Source organism: Cynara cardunculus (genome assembly GCF_001531365.2).
Source record: "Cynara cardunculus var. scolymus isolate 2C chromosome LG 5, CcrdV1, whole genome shotgun sequence".
NCBI lineage: Eukaryota > Viridiplantae > Streptophyta > Magnoliopsida > Asterales > Asteraceae > Cynara > Cynara cardunculus.
Genome location: NC_037532.1, coordinates 4,094,827 through 4,109,663, shown reverse-complemented (window position 1 = coordinate 4,109,663; position 14,837 = coordinate 4,094,827). Strand labels below are relative to the sequence as shown.

The 14,837-nt window shown below is 33.9% G+C and overlaps 3 non-coding genes and 1 pseudogene across 3 annotated transcripts; all 4 read right to left on the bottom strand.

The window, feature by feature from the left end:
* On the bottom strand, positions 1–77 carry LOC112513886 (annotated as a pseudogene).
* Positions 78–1,385: 1,308 nt separating this feature from the next.
* On the bottom strand, positions 1,386–1,488 carry LOC112513882. Its single transcript, XR_003069344.1, has one exon. It is a non-coding gene; the product is annotated as a U6 spliceosomal RNA (small nuclear RNA).
* Positions 1,489–6,484: 4,996 nt separating this feature from the next.
* LOC112513881 lies at positions 6,485–6,587 on the bottom strand. The gene has a single exon (XR_003069343.1). It is a non-coding gene; the product is annotated as a U6 spliceosomal RNA (small nuclear RNA).
* A 5,318-nt stretch (positions 6,588–11,905) lies between these two features.
* On the bottom strand, positions 11,906–12,008 carry LOC112513884. The gene has a single exon (XR_003069346.1). It is a non-coding gene; the product is annotated as a U6 spliceosomal RNA (small nuclear RNA).
* Between the last annotated feature and the right edge of the window lie 2,829 nt (positions 12,009–14,837).

The following is a 14,837-nucleotide window of genomic DNA, read 5'->3' as shown; positions in this document are numbered from 1 at the left end:
TGCGTGTCATCCTTGCGCAGGGGCCATGCTAATCTTCTCTGTATCGTTCCAATTTTATCGGATGTCCCCGAAGGGACGATCTTAGCTGCCGACCTTCGCCATATAAAGCAGTGGGAAGTTGCTCTTCTGGTCAGTGTGGGACGAAACGACCAACGCCAACGAATCCCATTTTTATCAGCCTTAGGTGTTGTTTGTTTGGCTCTTAACGGTGACATTAAGAGCCAACCTCTTAATCGGTAAGAGGTAAAGTGTGTTTGGCAAAAAAAAAAGCATCCTCTTAATGGTTACACAGTCCTCTTAACCATTTTGCGTCTAATTCAACCATTCAGATATCATTTCTTCCTTCTTTACCCTTCCTTCCACGTCCCCTTCACAATCTTTCCCACTCATCTCTTCCAGCTTTGCCTTCACAGCTTTGCCCAAGAGTTCACCGTCTCCATCTCCGGTCACCTTCACCGTCTCCATCTCCGGCCGTCCACAGCTTCGCCGGTTGTCACCTCCACCGTCTCCATCTCCATCTCCATCTCCGGTCACCTTCATCGTCTCCATCTATTCCTTCACATCGCATGCCCCCCCCCCAAAAAAAATCTCCTCCAAAATCTCCATCTGGGTTGTCAAATTCTTCCCCAAATCTCACCAATTTCATCTGGGTTTTCCATCAATCCACCAAAAAATGGGTTGTCAAATTCTTCCCCAAYATACTCTACACCAAATCCCTACCTCTGGCAACCCAAACTCTGGCGAGAAAACCACCGCCACCGTCGAGCCTCAAAAGGGTTTTCAAATCAAACACGATTCTCGGCAAACCAAAAGAAGATAAAGAGGATATGAGAAGAGAGATTCAGATTATGCAGCATTTAAGTAGGCAAGCAAATATAGTTGAATTTAAAGGAAGATAAACTTTCTGTTCATTAGGTTATGGAGGTTTGTGAAGATGGAGAGCTTATCCCATAATTATATTGGAATTTGTTTTTTTTTTTTTTAGAATTTGAACAAGTAATGTTATGTTGGTTTGGATTATATTATTTTTGGTAAATAAAACTGGTAATTTGTGATCAATATTGAGAAACATGAACTAGCAGTGTACTTAAGTGCAAAGTGTATAGACAAATAAACAAAGGAACTGAAGTTTCAAGCACAATCATAAATCTGCTCATATGCGAACACATAGATAAAACCTAGCTTTTGAAGATTTGATGTATACCTCYTGGAAATCGATTCATGGCCGTTCCAATTGTATTTTATCGATTAGGAGCCCTAGTTGATTGAGAGGAAGGCGATCAATCGAAAAAACGAATTACAGCTCGTTCAACAGACGGGGACAATTTTATCCTGCGATTCGACCACCATTGTAGAAATCAGATGAAAAGAGAAAGGGATAAAAAAAAAATTTGGACCATTTCTCGATTTGTGCGTGTCATCCTTGCGCAGGGGCCATGCTAATCTTCTCTGTATCGTTCCAATTTTATCGGATGTCCCCGAAGGGACGATCTTAGCTGCCGACCTCCGCCATATAAAGCAGTGGGAAGTTGCTCTTCTGGTCAGTGTGGGACGAAACGACCAACGCCAACGAATCCCATTTTTATCAGCCTTACTTTACCAAATGCGCACCACTGACCCTTCCTCTTTCTAGGTCTCAATTTTTGACATCATTTTTATCGACGGGGAAAAAAGAAATGCCTGTTGGGAAAAATGTAGAATAATACACCTCACCTTTGGTCTCAAATTTACTATTTTTTTAATTAATATAAATAATCTTATCAACATGAGTAAGGGGACGTTTACCAAACATTTATCTGATAAGTGCTTACCGGTAAAATTTAACACTATTATTTAGCTGGCGGTAAGATTTTAGTCCACCAAAACGACATCGTATGCAACAATTTACCCGGTAAGCGCTTATAGTGGTAAGAGTCGTCGCCCTCACTTAGCGGGTAAGACTCTTGGTCATTGTCTCGCTCATACTGGCTAAGATTTTTGGTCCTTACCATATTCATCCGGTGAGGTAATGTTACTTGGTAAGCGCTTATACAGGTAAACGTTTGGTAAACGGCCCCTAAGACGTTAATATATATATTTTTACATAAATATAATTGAAAATAAGGTTTAATAAATAAAGAGTTCATTGAAGTTCATTTATTTACAAAAACATTAAAAGATACAATTCAGCTTTTAAATTCCTTTGTTGTTTTAATTTCTAGGTTTGGTTCATTCCCTAGGTTTAGTAAGTAATTCAATTTTATAGATGACATATTTAAGATAGTTCAAAATCCATTAGGTAGTGTTTGGTACGCAGACAGGACGGGACATGACTAATTGTCTGTTCTATATTTGGTACGACTAGGACGTGATAGGACAAAACTGTTAAAATGATCATATTACCTTTGAATGTTGTTCAATGTTATTTTATATCATATAATGATTGTAAAATGACAACAAATCAACTAAAATATATTTTAATTACATAGTTTTTGTAATCAAGTTTAATACATTAAATATACATCCAAAAAAATGACAAAAAGGTGTTGACGAGCCAACCCGACAATCGCACTTAAATATTATCCACTTTGACCTGCTATTCAACCCACCTTTCACTTTCATCATTTGCAACCACGGTTTATTCTTTAGATTGTACTTGCAATTAATCATTTTTTTCCCTCTCCCAAACTTATCTGATAAATTGAAACTTCATGTTGCTCCTCCAAGAATTGGATGACTACATAATCCCATTGAAAGATATAAAAGAGGCCACCAATAACTTTAGTCATGAAAATGTCGTTGAGGAGAGCAGCTATGAAAATGTGTATAAAGGATAGCTTTTACACTCGAAAGGGATTGCTACAAATAGGATGAATTAGGTTTTTCTATTGGAATGAAATATCAAGGGTAATATTGTTATTTTAACTTTAGTTCCATGTTGTTCCACATTTTTTAGTGGAACAAGAAATATCAAGATTTATCCCATGAAAATTAAAAATAGTCTCACCTTGGCTCATGTTTTTTTTGTCCATGACATGCCAAACATGAGACTATTTTTTTGTCTCGTCCTATCCCTGTCCCATGTAGTCTGCATACCAAACACACCCTTAGTATCTTAGCTTTTGAGAAAGACAATTCTACTTTTCTATTTATCATAATCCAATCACGGCTTTCCTTCTCAAATTTTATTGTATAAGAGCATCTCAAACATAGTGTAAGGGACTATTGTTTGGTTGATTTTTCATTAACATTTGTATGTATAAAGTTGTCTATATAGATTAATCTGAATTTATAGATTAAGAAATTTTTTGTTTGAAGGTTTTTTTTTTCTTCATAAATGGAAGAAACATGTTTTTAAAATTTGGAGGGATAAGTTTAGAAAAAATTTGGCTTTCATTAAGCCACTACCAAACAATAAATACCACTTTCATGAAGCCACTACCAAACTTGGTTGAATAAACCACTTTCTATATCATTAAGCCATTACCAAACAATCATGCATAACTGACCAAATAAGCACTGAATCTCATAAGCTTATTAAGCTGCTAACAAATAGACCTGAGTGAATGTGGACAGACAAATAAACCAATAGACCATTTGGTAACTAAATAATCAATGATTTGGAACAGAATGATTAAAAATCTTTGTATAATGTTGCACATTTTTTAGTAAGTGTTATAAACAAATAGTTTGAATAACATAAAATAAAACAACTATTTCAACCTTAATAGAAGATAAATTACACGAACACATCCTTTATACCCTATCTATTTCTATACAAGGCCAAAATTGGGCATGAACCCATCCTAAAACAAATTTGCCTCCCAATACATCTGCTTCGTGTTGATTCGGGGCTGCTTGTAACATCTGATTCGCGACGAGGCTGCAGCAGCAGCAGCAGCAGCGAATTGTTGGACATTCATCGCATGTAATTCCCCATTGGATCTCCCAAAAGCACCCTTCTAAGAACAAATAAGTTCTAAGAAGTAGGGTACTGCTATTGCACCCATTTTAATGTCAGAATCAAGTTAATTCATACATTATGTAAAAAGTAGGTCTTAAATTTGGTGTGTGTGAGGAAAAAGTTTACAGGTAGGGGTGTATTTAGCAAATATGGGTGCAATTAGTCCACACCCTCTAAGAAACATGAAAACAATCTGTTAGTTGAGCAATCCAAAAGGTTCAAGCACAAAAAACACCAATTGTGACGAGATACTTGTGGAAGAATTTCAGAAGACCAATTTTATAGTCATGTTTTCAAACCAAAAAAATATCAAGAATCAAAAAACCATCTAGAGAGCATATAAAAATTGGTTTCTGTGAGATTATGTTGGACCCCATTAAATTATTGTCCAAACGAGTTTATAAAGAGAGAAGAGAGGTTTCCAACATACATTAAGGAAAAATGTGAAACCCCATTAGATTACTCCCCAAGAAAAGAGCCGTTGAAGAGGTAAGGACGGTTCCAATAAGGAGAAATGATCCAATTCTAGCTAACATAGGACTCCAATAGTTTTGTTTAACATGAACCAATATAACTTTCTAGTTACGGATTATGAAGAAGTTAGACGGTGATAATAATTTGTATTCGGCAATACAAATAAGATGTAAAGAAAACAATGTAGATTTATGTCATTCACAAATACATGATGGCACAAACTACTACACCCACTACAACAAAACCGGGTTTATAAAACACCAAAAACATCAAATGAACTTATTGCAACACTTTTACATAGGATGCATAATTGTTTGGTCCTATAAACTTATGTGTTATGAAGCATTCTATTAGAACATTTAGATATTTTTGGCATCCTATAAACCTGATTTTATTGTAGTGACATACATGGTATACTTAGAACACATATAAGAAGAGATGACTGACCTTGTCTATAGCAAGTGGGGTGAGATAAAGGATTTCATCAGCTTCTGCAAGCATGTATTATACAAGTAGATCATATCCTCATCATCAGTCCCTGAAACATATTATGACATGAAGTTACGTTCAATAAAAATATAACGCACAAAAAGGATTTCTAACAGTTTCTGGTTTTAAGAATGCAGTGATTTAGAAAAAAAACTAGAATGGAGTAGTTTGGTGGCCATTCAATCATTCTTCTGGCTATCAATCTAACAGCTTTTAGACGATCAGAGACATTAATAAATTTGCCAAACAACATTTGCCTATAAGAGAACCAATTCAACCAAATTAAAAGACTATGAAATCAACAATCCCCTCCCCCCCCAACCAGAAAAAAAACAAACAAAAAAAACAGGGGTAACTCATAGCAAGAAGAACAAAATGTAAAGAATCAAACCAACTTGTAGTCCAAAGCAAGTCTGAAGACATCCTAACCCAAAAAAAGTTCATTTTAAGGTTCAAAAGTCTCATGTTTTTTCCTTGGTGCCATTGGTTTATCAATYGAAGAGTTGGATATTCAACTAATGGTTAGAACCATGTCAATCTCACTATATTTTTGGTAAACATAACTCGCAAGTTTTCATCAACTCTGCCTGTGCCTAATAAATTAATCAGATTCATYAGGATCCTCTCACAAATTCAATAACAGCTTTAAATTCACAAATTAACATGATCATAGCTTGCAGTCTAATAGATAAAGCATTCTCAAGCACCAACACCACCCCCAAAACAAAGAAAATGCAAAGCAAGAAAAACAAACGGTAATGAACCAAACCAGACGATATTAAGATCAAAACATACGAAATGTATATAGTTATGGTACGCAAGAAGAATCTTGAAGCAACAATAAGTAGTAAATATGAGGTAAAAAATGGAAATGCAAAATTCTTACAATACAAGATGCGATGGCCGAACTCAAGAAATTGCTTTGGGCAAGAATTTGTGCAGCTTCTATAGTTCAATTCAAGTCCTCCTTGCAGATATGCAAACAGAAATTGTATGAAAACTATATCTTTTGCATCATTATCATCGATATATCAATCATATCATCGATGTATAGGATATTTTAACTAAGGATCAGAACAATAGCATATAATCATCAATGTTACTGCCTTTTTTGGTCACAAAACATCATAAATTGGCAAGGTTCATTAAGATAACCTCMCAAACTCTATTAACAGCTTTTGACAATATCATAACTTGCAGTTTACTAGATAAAACATACTGAAATACCACAATTTTAGTACAAAATATTGAGAAACATGAACTAGCAGCTTACTATATAAACATTCTTCAACATATACCAATCTAAGTGCAAACTGTATAGACAAATAAACAAAGGTTTCAAACACAATCATAAATCTGCTCATATGCGAACACATAGATAAAACCTAGCTTTTGAAGGTTTGATGTATACCTCTTGGAAATCGATTCATGGCCGTTCCAATAGTATTTTATCAATCAGAAGTCGAAAAAACGAATTGTAGCTCTTTCAACAGAGGGCAACAACTTCATCCGGCGAATCGACCACCATTGCAGAAATCAGATCTAAAAAGAAAGGGATTAGGGTTTTTGGTGAAAAAAAAAAATTTGGACCATTTCTCGATTTGTGCGTGTCATCCTTGCGCAGGGGCCATGCTAATCTTCTCTGTATCGTTCCAATTTTATCGGATGTCCCCGAAGGGACGATCTTAGCTGCCAACCTCCTCCATATAAAGCAGTGGGAAGTTGCTCTTCTGGTCAGTGTGGGACGAAACGACCAACGCCAACGAATCCCATCGTCTCTTATTTCATATATTAAGCAATCAAATAAAAAACGAATATTTGTTAATTAAATCAACATATTATTAAACAAATAATTTATTTCATGTTATGTGAAAATATTTATATTATTTTTTATCATTAATTTCATTTATTTTATTATAATATTATAATTATAAAAGCTTTAGATATTTAGGGGCCGTTTACCTATATGTTTATCGGGTAAGTGCTTACCGATAGGATTCAACATTATAATTTATTTTGATAAGTAAGATTTTAGTACATCAAAACATATCGAATGCAACAAGTTATTGGATAAGTGCTTATCTGGGTAAGAGTCGGCATCCTTACTTACCGGATAAGATTTTCCATCCTTTTTATTGCTCTTACCCGGTAAGATTCTTGGTCCTTCTCATGCTCATCAGATAAGAAAATTTATCCGATAAGCACTTACCAAGTAATATATGAAACCTTATTAAAATGTTGGTATTTATATGATATTGATGGCATGATTATTCTTTGGTAACCAACCTTTGATTTAATACAATGATACATACAACTAACCCAAGTCCTGTATATGAAATAATCTATATTGTTGTTTGTTTATTATACAATATGAATAACGAAAATCGTAAGTTACTCTTATAATAAATACACATGAACATCATATGATTGTATCAACATGTGTAAAAATAGTTATAATTTGAAGAATTGGTTTGCACTATTCGTTTAAAGTTCGATGAAGCACCGCCACCTAGGTCTGTTGACAGTGGCCAATGATAGACAATCCATGTGCAACAACGGTTGAGAATAGCGTGGCCATAAGCCTACTTTTTGTAAGATCGTGGATGTCTGGGCCAGCTTGAGTGCATATCGACTAATTTTATAAACCCTGTAGATGACAGCCAGAAAGAACCATCAGTGACCCAGAGAAAACTCAAACCCGATGGGACGAGCCCCTTGGATGATGTAGTTAGAGATCAATTACACCATAAAAAATAAAAGGAAAGAAGAAAAGTACCCGAAGCGTAAGTAGTCCATCTTGAAGTGGTTCATAATAACCAAGCTTCTTTGCAAAAGCATCCGCCTTGGTGAAAAGGATGGTAAAAGGATGGTCATGGTCAGAAAAAGTCGTGTATTCAAAGGAACAAGACGTATAATAAACATAATTTGGACATGAATAATCGAAGTAAAAGCTACCAAAGGGTCATTAAGTCCAACGGTACCTAGCTTACCAGGATGTCAAGGGTTCAAACCTCACCAGAAGATGAAAAATATGTGCGACTATTTTTCATATTATATACTCAAAGAAAGGCATATGTTTTGTGGGATGGAAGGGCATGTATATGCCATGCCCTTTTGAAGCCTAGTTTGGCTATCCCATTCTAATCAAATGATGGCATGATACACATACTTGAACAGAACGATAATCAAATGAGAACCACAAAAGGGTTACAAACCTGTGAGAACCGATATAAAAATACTTTTTACATGATTTTTTTTCATCAAACGCTATGATTTAAGATACTGTTTTACATATGTTTGTGTTCACATTGTGAAAGAAAATACATGTGACACTTTTTTTTGGTGAAACAAATACATTTGAAACTCTTATATTATGAAACAAATATATGTAAAATAATACCTAGCTTTTGATGGAAAAAATCATGCAAAAAAATATTTTTAGATCAGTTTTCTAGGGTTTATAACTTTTCTATGTTTCTCATTTGATTTATCCCCTACTTGAACACATACAAAGGGTTTACAAGATTTGGGTAAAAAGTTGATTACTGGCAACTCCAACCGGCCCCACACAGAACCCGCCTCCAAAGACACCAATGTGAGGGGGCATTGTTTGGCTCACTCAGCGGCTGAGGCTAGAAGGGGGGCCGGGATTGAACCCGGGATCTGTCTTGTATTTGGGAAAGTCACCCCGCTCCTTTGCCAACTAAGCTACACGGCAGAGGCCAAAGGGTTTACAAGATTACTTATTTGATCTTGCATTTCTGTCCATCTAATAAAAAAATATGCCTCACCAAGTATCACATTGCAGATATGCAGTTGCAGGAGTAGAATCAAATCAATCACAAAGGTACATTCAAAGTAAATGCTTACCTTCATCAGTTTTAGGGATGAAATCCACTTTGGTCCGAAACCGTATAAAATTGTGAACAGGAACTACAAAAGAAAGCAATGTTTTCGAACATTTACATCAAATTTATATAAACGGAAGAAAACCCACTTGGGGAAATTATTGGAGAACATTTAAACCAGATGATTAATGAGCAGAACAAACAAAATATTTATAGTTACAGTAAGCAAGAAGAATCTTGAAGCCAAAATGCAAAAATCTTGCACCCTGTCATGACCAAAATCAAGAAGAATCTAAGAAATTTCCATCCCTGGTCCCTATCCCTTGCAAAGCCCACAAGTGTTGGAGCAATGAAGACGTCCTAACTAGAGATGGCAACAGGGTCGGGGTATCGGGGATCGCAATCCCAATCCGCATCCCCGCTTTCTCATCCCTGGCCAGGAATAAGATTTCATACCCATCCACATCCCCATTGGGGAATCGGGGACTTTTCCCCGTCTATAAATTTTAACTTTTTATGTAATGTTCTGATATATTATGTATATAAATGCCAATTTTACGTTTAAATCACATATAATGCTAAAATATTAATTACCTAAATTTTAATTGTTGCATTTGTACAAGAGTAACACAAAAAACATAGTTCAAACACAAATATATCGATTACAATACTTAATAACTGAAGTTTTATATAATCACATCATTATATCAACAAAAGTTTCCCATGAACAAAAAAATCAATAATGTAAATTTTTTACAAGTTTTCAGCATGGGATCTATAATTGTACATTATATATACTCACTGGGTTTCTCTATATCATTATGCAGCTACCAAACAGTCATGTATAGTTGACAGAATAAGCTATGAATTACATTAAGCTGCTAACAAACAAGCCCTAAGACTAGTTAAAAAAGTAAGCAACAGAAATGGAAGAAAGAAAAAAAAATAAGATACACCCAACCATAAAGAATGCAAGGCACATTGAAACATAGAGAATGTAAGGAAAAACACACATACCTCCGACTATCGATTGACTCTAAAAACCTATCCACTAGCTCCCTATCCGGACCTCAGGCTCTGTAATCCCTTCATCCCATCCATACCGATTGCACATCCCTAAGTAATAAATTTTTGATAAAATGATCAAAACTACTAAGGGGCCGTTTACCAAACACTTACAGGGAAAAGAAATCACTCTTGCTTACCTTGTTGTGTAACATCATCGGCCATCAAAATGTACTGTTGGTAAGCATTCCAGTAAGCGCTTACCGGGTAAGAGTCTTTTCTCTAACTTACCAGATAAGACTCTTGGTCCTTGTCATGGTCAACCGGTAAGGTAAGTGATATCAGTAAGCGCTTAGCCGGTAAGTATTTAGTGAACAACCCCTAAGCACACACAGGTAAATATGATTTATATGAGAAATGCAAGATGTCAAAATGGGAGAAGAATTAAAGATCTTTGTCAGCCTTTCATCCTTCTGAAATATGCATCCGCCCAGCAAAAATCCTGGGTCTGCCACTGAGGACAAATATGCACAGGCCAAAAAGATGGAAAAGGAAGCAGAGATCACCCTTACTTGCCAAAAATGCTTGAAGAAATCAGCAGTAAGATGAAGCTCCATGGCTTTCACATCTTGTAATGATGACTTGTGTTAGTATTCAACTCGTTATCAGAGCCATTGCTTAGAATGGTCATCGTTACTACACTTTTCTGTAACAAACCATCTTAAACATCATAATTTGAGACTTGGCCATGGCAAATAAGACCAGATTCATTACAGCAACCCCATAATTTGCAATCTGGTTCATACAACATGTTCAGAATTCCCTAATTAAAGTGCAAAGTATAGACATATAACGTAAGAATTGAAGTTCAAACACAATCAAATATCTCATCATATGTGAATGTGAACACATAGATTCAACGTAGCTTTCAGCGAAGGAAGGTTTGATGTATACCTTCTCAAAATCTGCCCATGGCCGCTCCACTGGTATTTCATCAATTAGCCCTAGTTGAAAGAGAAGAAGATGACCAATCAGGGGAAAAACGAATTACAGCTTGCGAACCATGGCATAAGGAACATATTAACAGACCGCCATTGCAGAAATCAGGTCCAAAAGAAAAGGGATTAAAGAACTTGTTATAGCATTCTATAAACTTATTGCAACACTTTTACACCAAGGATGTTCAATTGTTTTGGCTTATAAACTCAAGTCTTATAGAATCATTCTATTAGGACATTTAGACATTTTCACGTCGTATAAACCCGATTTTATTGTAGTGACATACATGGAACACATATGAGAAAGACATGACTGAATAGCAATTGGTGAGATCGTGAGACTCAAACGAAGTTTTCAGCTTGTGCAAGTATGCATTATAACGTGGATCATCTCCTCATCATCAGTCTCTAAAACATATAACGACACGAAGTCATATTCAATAAAGATATAACGCATAAAAGGAATTCCTAACAGGTTCCGGCATAAGAATGCAGTGATTTATCGTGCAATGGAGACATCCTAACTCCACAAATGTTTAAAAAGAAGTTCATTTTAAGGGTGGTGGTTCGAAAATCACATGTTTTTTCATCACTGCCATGATTTATCAATTGAAGAATTGGATGTTCATCTAACGACCAGAACCATAGCATTAAGCATCAATCTCATTATATTATTTTTAGTAAACAGAACTGGTAATTTGTGATCAACTAGGCCTAGTAAATTAATCAGGATCCCCTCACAAATATAATAACAGCATTAAATTCACAAAATTGACATGATCATAACTTGCAGTTTCCTAGACAAAACATACTCAAAAACCACAATTTTAGTACAAAATATTGAGAAACATGAACTAGCAGTGTACTTAAGTGCAAACTGTATAGACAAATAAACAAGGAAATCGAAGTTTCAAACACAATCATAAATCTGCTCATATGCGAACACATAGATAAAACCTAGCTTTTGAAGATTTGATGTATACCTCTTGGAAATCGATTCATGGCCGTTCBAATAGTATTTTATCAATCAGAAATCGAAAAAACGAATTGTAGCTCTTTCAACAGAGGGCGACAACTTCATCCGGCGAATCGACCACCATTGCAGAAATCAGATCTAWAAAGAAAGGGATTAGGGTTTTTGGTGAAAAAAAAATTTGGACCATTTCTCGATTTGTGCGTGTCATCCTTGCGCAGGGGCCATGCTAATCTTCTCTGTATCGTTCCAATTTTATCGGATGTCCCCGAAGGGACGATCTTAGCTGCCGACCTCCCTTATATAAAGCAACCAAAAGTTGTTCTTCTGGTCGGTGTGGGACGAACCGACTTGACTGCATCTCGTTACACGAACTAATTCACTATTTTATTTTATTTTATTTTCAAAAGTGAACTATAATTATATTTTACATTCATATAATCAAAAGTTCAAATGGTTGTAAATGCCATATTAATCACATTTTTAGAAGTAATATATGTAATATAAGAGGTGAACAAAAATCCGACCTGAATAATTTTAAATTATAGATATTGGTTTGAGTTGTTCAAATACCTTCAAACAAACCAATCCAACTTAACGCATGTTCACTCCATGTAATATTTTAACTAACCATGTACCCTTGTAATAGGGTGTGACATAAAATTTTGTTATATATCGATAACGAAAACTTAATATAATTTCACATTTTTTGTATTTGAACATGTTTATTAGTTGATTATCAGTTAATATTACGAAATTCATATCTGAAACTTTAACCAGTTGTATGAACGAAACCATAGATTGTAAACTTGAATTTTAAGAGATTTTAGAAATATGGGTTACATACTTTATAATATAACTAGAAAGGTACACGCACAATATAGCGAGATATATCTTCATTTTAATGTTTCGTTTTATTTTTTGTATTTATTGGTATAATATGGTTTATATGGTTTTGAGAAATATAATATTTTTATTTTTGAATAAAATAAATTTGAAAACATCATAAAAAATTGAAAAAATATATTGATATTAATATTAAATTAACCATTTAAAATCGTTTTTTTTTTTTAATTTCTTTAATTCAATTTTTTATAATTTAATTTAGGTCAATGGTGAAGTGATTTATTTTTGGTTTAACAATAAATTTTTTATAAAGATAATGATTCTGTTATAACTCAATAATTATCCTAATTATATTTTGATTTTTCATATTTAAAATAAGATGTTTAACATGTATTTGATTGTGTTTATCTGCAGTTAGTTATACGAATTTAAAATGAAGCTTTAATAAGTTGTACTTATGGACAATTTATTTGTAATCTTAAATTTTAAGTAATATGCATTAATGCGCGATACTAAATGCATAAAAAAAATGATTTTTAAGAGTTTTTATCAAATGCTTTATAATATGGTTGGAAAGAGATTATCATATGTTTTCGTTATCACTCCATTATATATGGTTGACATTATGCAAGTTGTCGTTGTTTATATGATATTAATGTGAAGGATTACATATACATATTTGATTTATATATGTATATGTATGTATACACGTTTAATTTTATTAATTATGGACGTAACAGTTGTCCATATTACATCTTCCTCAATCCCAGACCCTCACTCGCACCGATCCAAAAAGGAGGCCATATTTAATGAGGACACAAATAGTATGTACTAATGATCAATCAAGATTTTGAAATATCAGATGTCTCTATGTATAACTATTTTTATACTGTTTATATTAAAGATGATAAAATAGACTGATCAAATAACTGAGTTGAAATGTTCAAGTTGAATTAATGATCCACATTTTTTGTTCATCTTACATTAATTAACCATTTTTTGGTAAATAGGTGAAATTTTTTATATTTAACTTAGCGGTTGTTTGTTTACCTCTTAATAATTACATTAAGAGGCAGCATCTAAATCATTAAGAGGTAAATCTTGTTTGGCAAAAAAAAAAAAAAACTGTCTCTTAATGGTTCTAAAACCCTCTGAATGATTTTGTATCATGGGTCTCTCTTAACCATTCAACACCCTAATTCATCGTAAACAATTATCAAACAATTATATTTCATCTCGTACTATATCATGATAGTCTCTTAATCATTATGTACTAAACCATTCAGCAATTGTCAAACAGCCCATTATACATAATTAGGCGAAAAATCATGTAAGAAGGGAAGTCATGGTAAAAGGTGTAAGCAAAGATTTGAGCCCTTGATCACTTTTAATCTATGAATTATACTTTAGAAAAGAATTGATTTGGTGCATGTCGGTGCACCTCGTTAATATTGAAATTCAGTTAGGATTGATTCAAATGTGGATATTTCTTCTTACGTTTATCATCGAAACCCAATCCTATAAAATTATATATACATATATAAATCAAATACAAATCTAATATATAATACAAATTGTTGAGATAAAAAACAGGATTTTTGGTTTTATTTAATATATTTTTTACTTTGTTAAGATTATTTATCATGTTGGAAATTTAATATGACTCAATAAAAAATTATTAATCAATGTTTAATCTTAATTTCAAAAATTAATAAATTTAAAGAATTAATAAATTTTACTTTGATTTATTAGGGGTTTTCAAACAAACCATTGGACCTTTAAATCGGTCGAACCAAGTCAAACCAAATTGTTTTTGGCGGTTTAAGCAGTCTGACGTTCTAATCCAATCTGGAAAATAGTCAAATAGCTCGATTGTAATTTTCATTATTGCAAAATGGTCCCTATATGTACCTAAAGGTGTTAATAGGGTAACCAAGGCCATTTTGTGATTTTTTTTTAAAAAGGGATTAAAAGTGTAATTTGTTAATTTTAGTTGGTTATTTTGGTAAGGATCCCAAAAATTCCTTGCTAACAATTACTCTCTCTCTCTCTCTCTATATATATATATATATGGGCTTAATCAAATGAGAACTAATTAGTTTGTGGTAACTGTGAGAACCAATATTAACCACAAATCAATAGATAAATTAGGAAAATTATAATTTTGGCAATCTTGAATTAAAATTTTAATGCAAGGATATTTTTGGTATTTTAGAACTTTCCTCCCTCCTCTCTTCTCTCTCCGGCCACCGTCCTCCGGT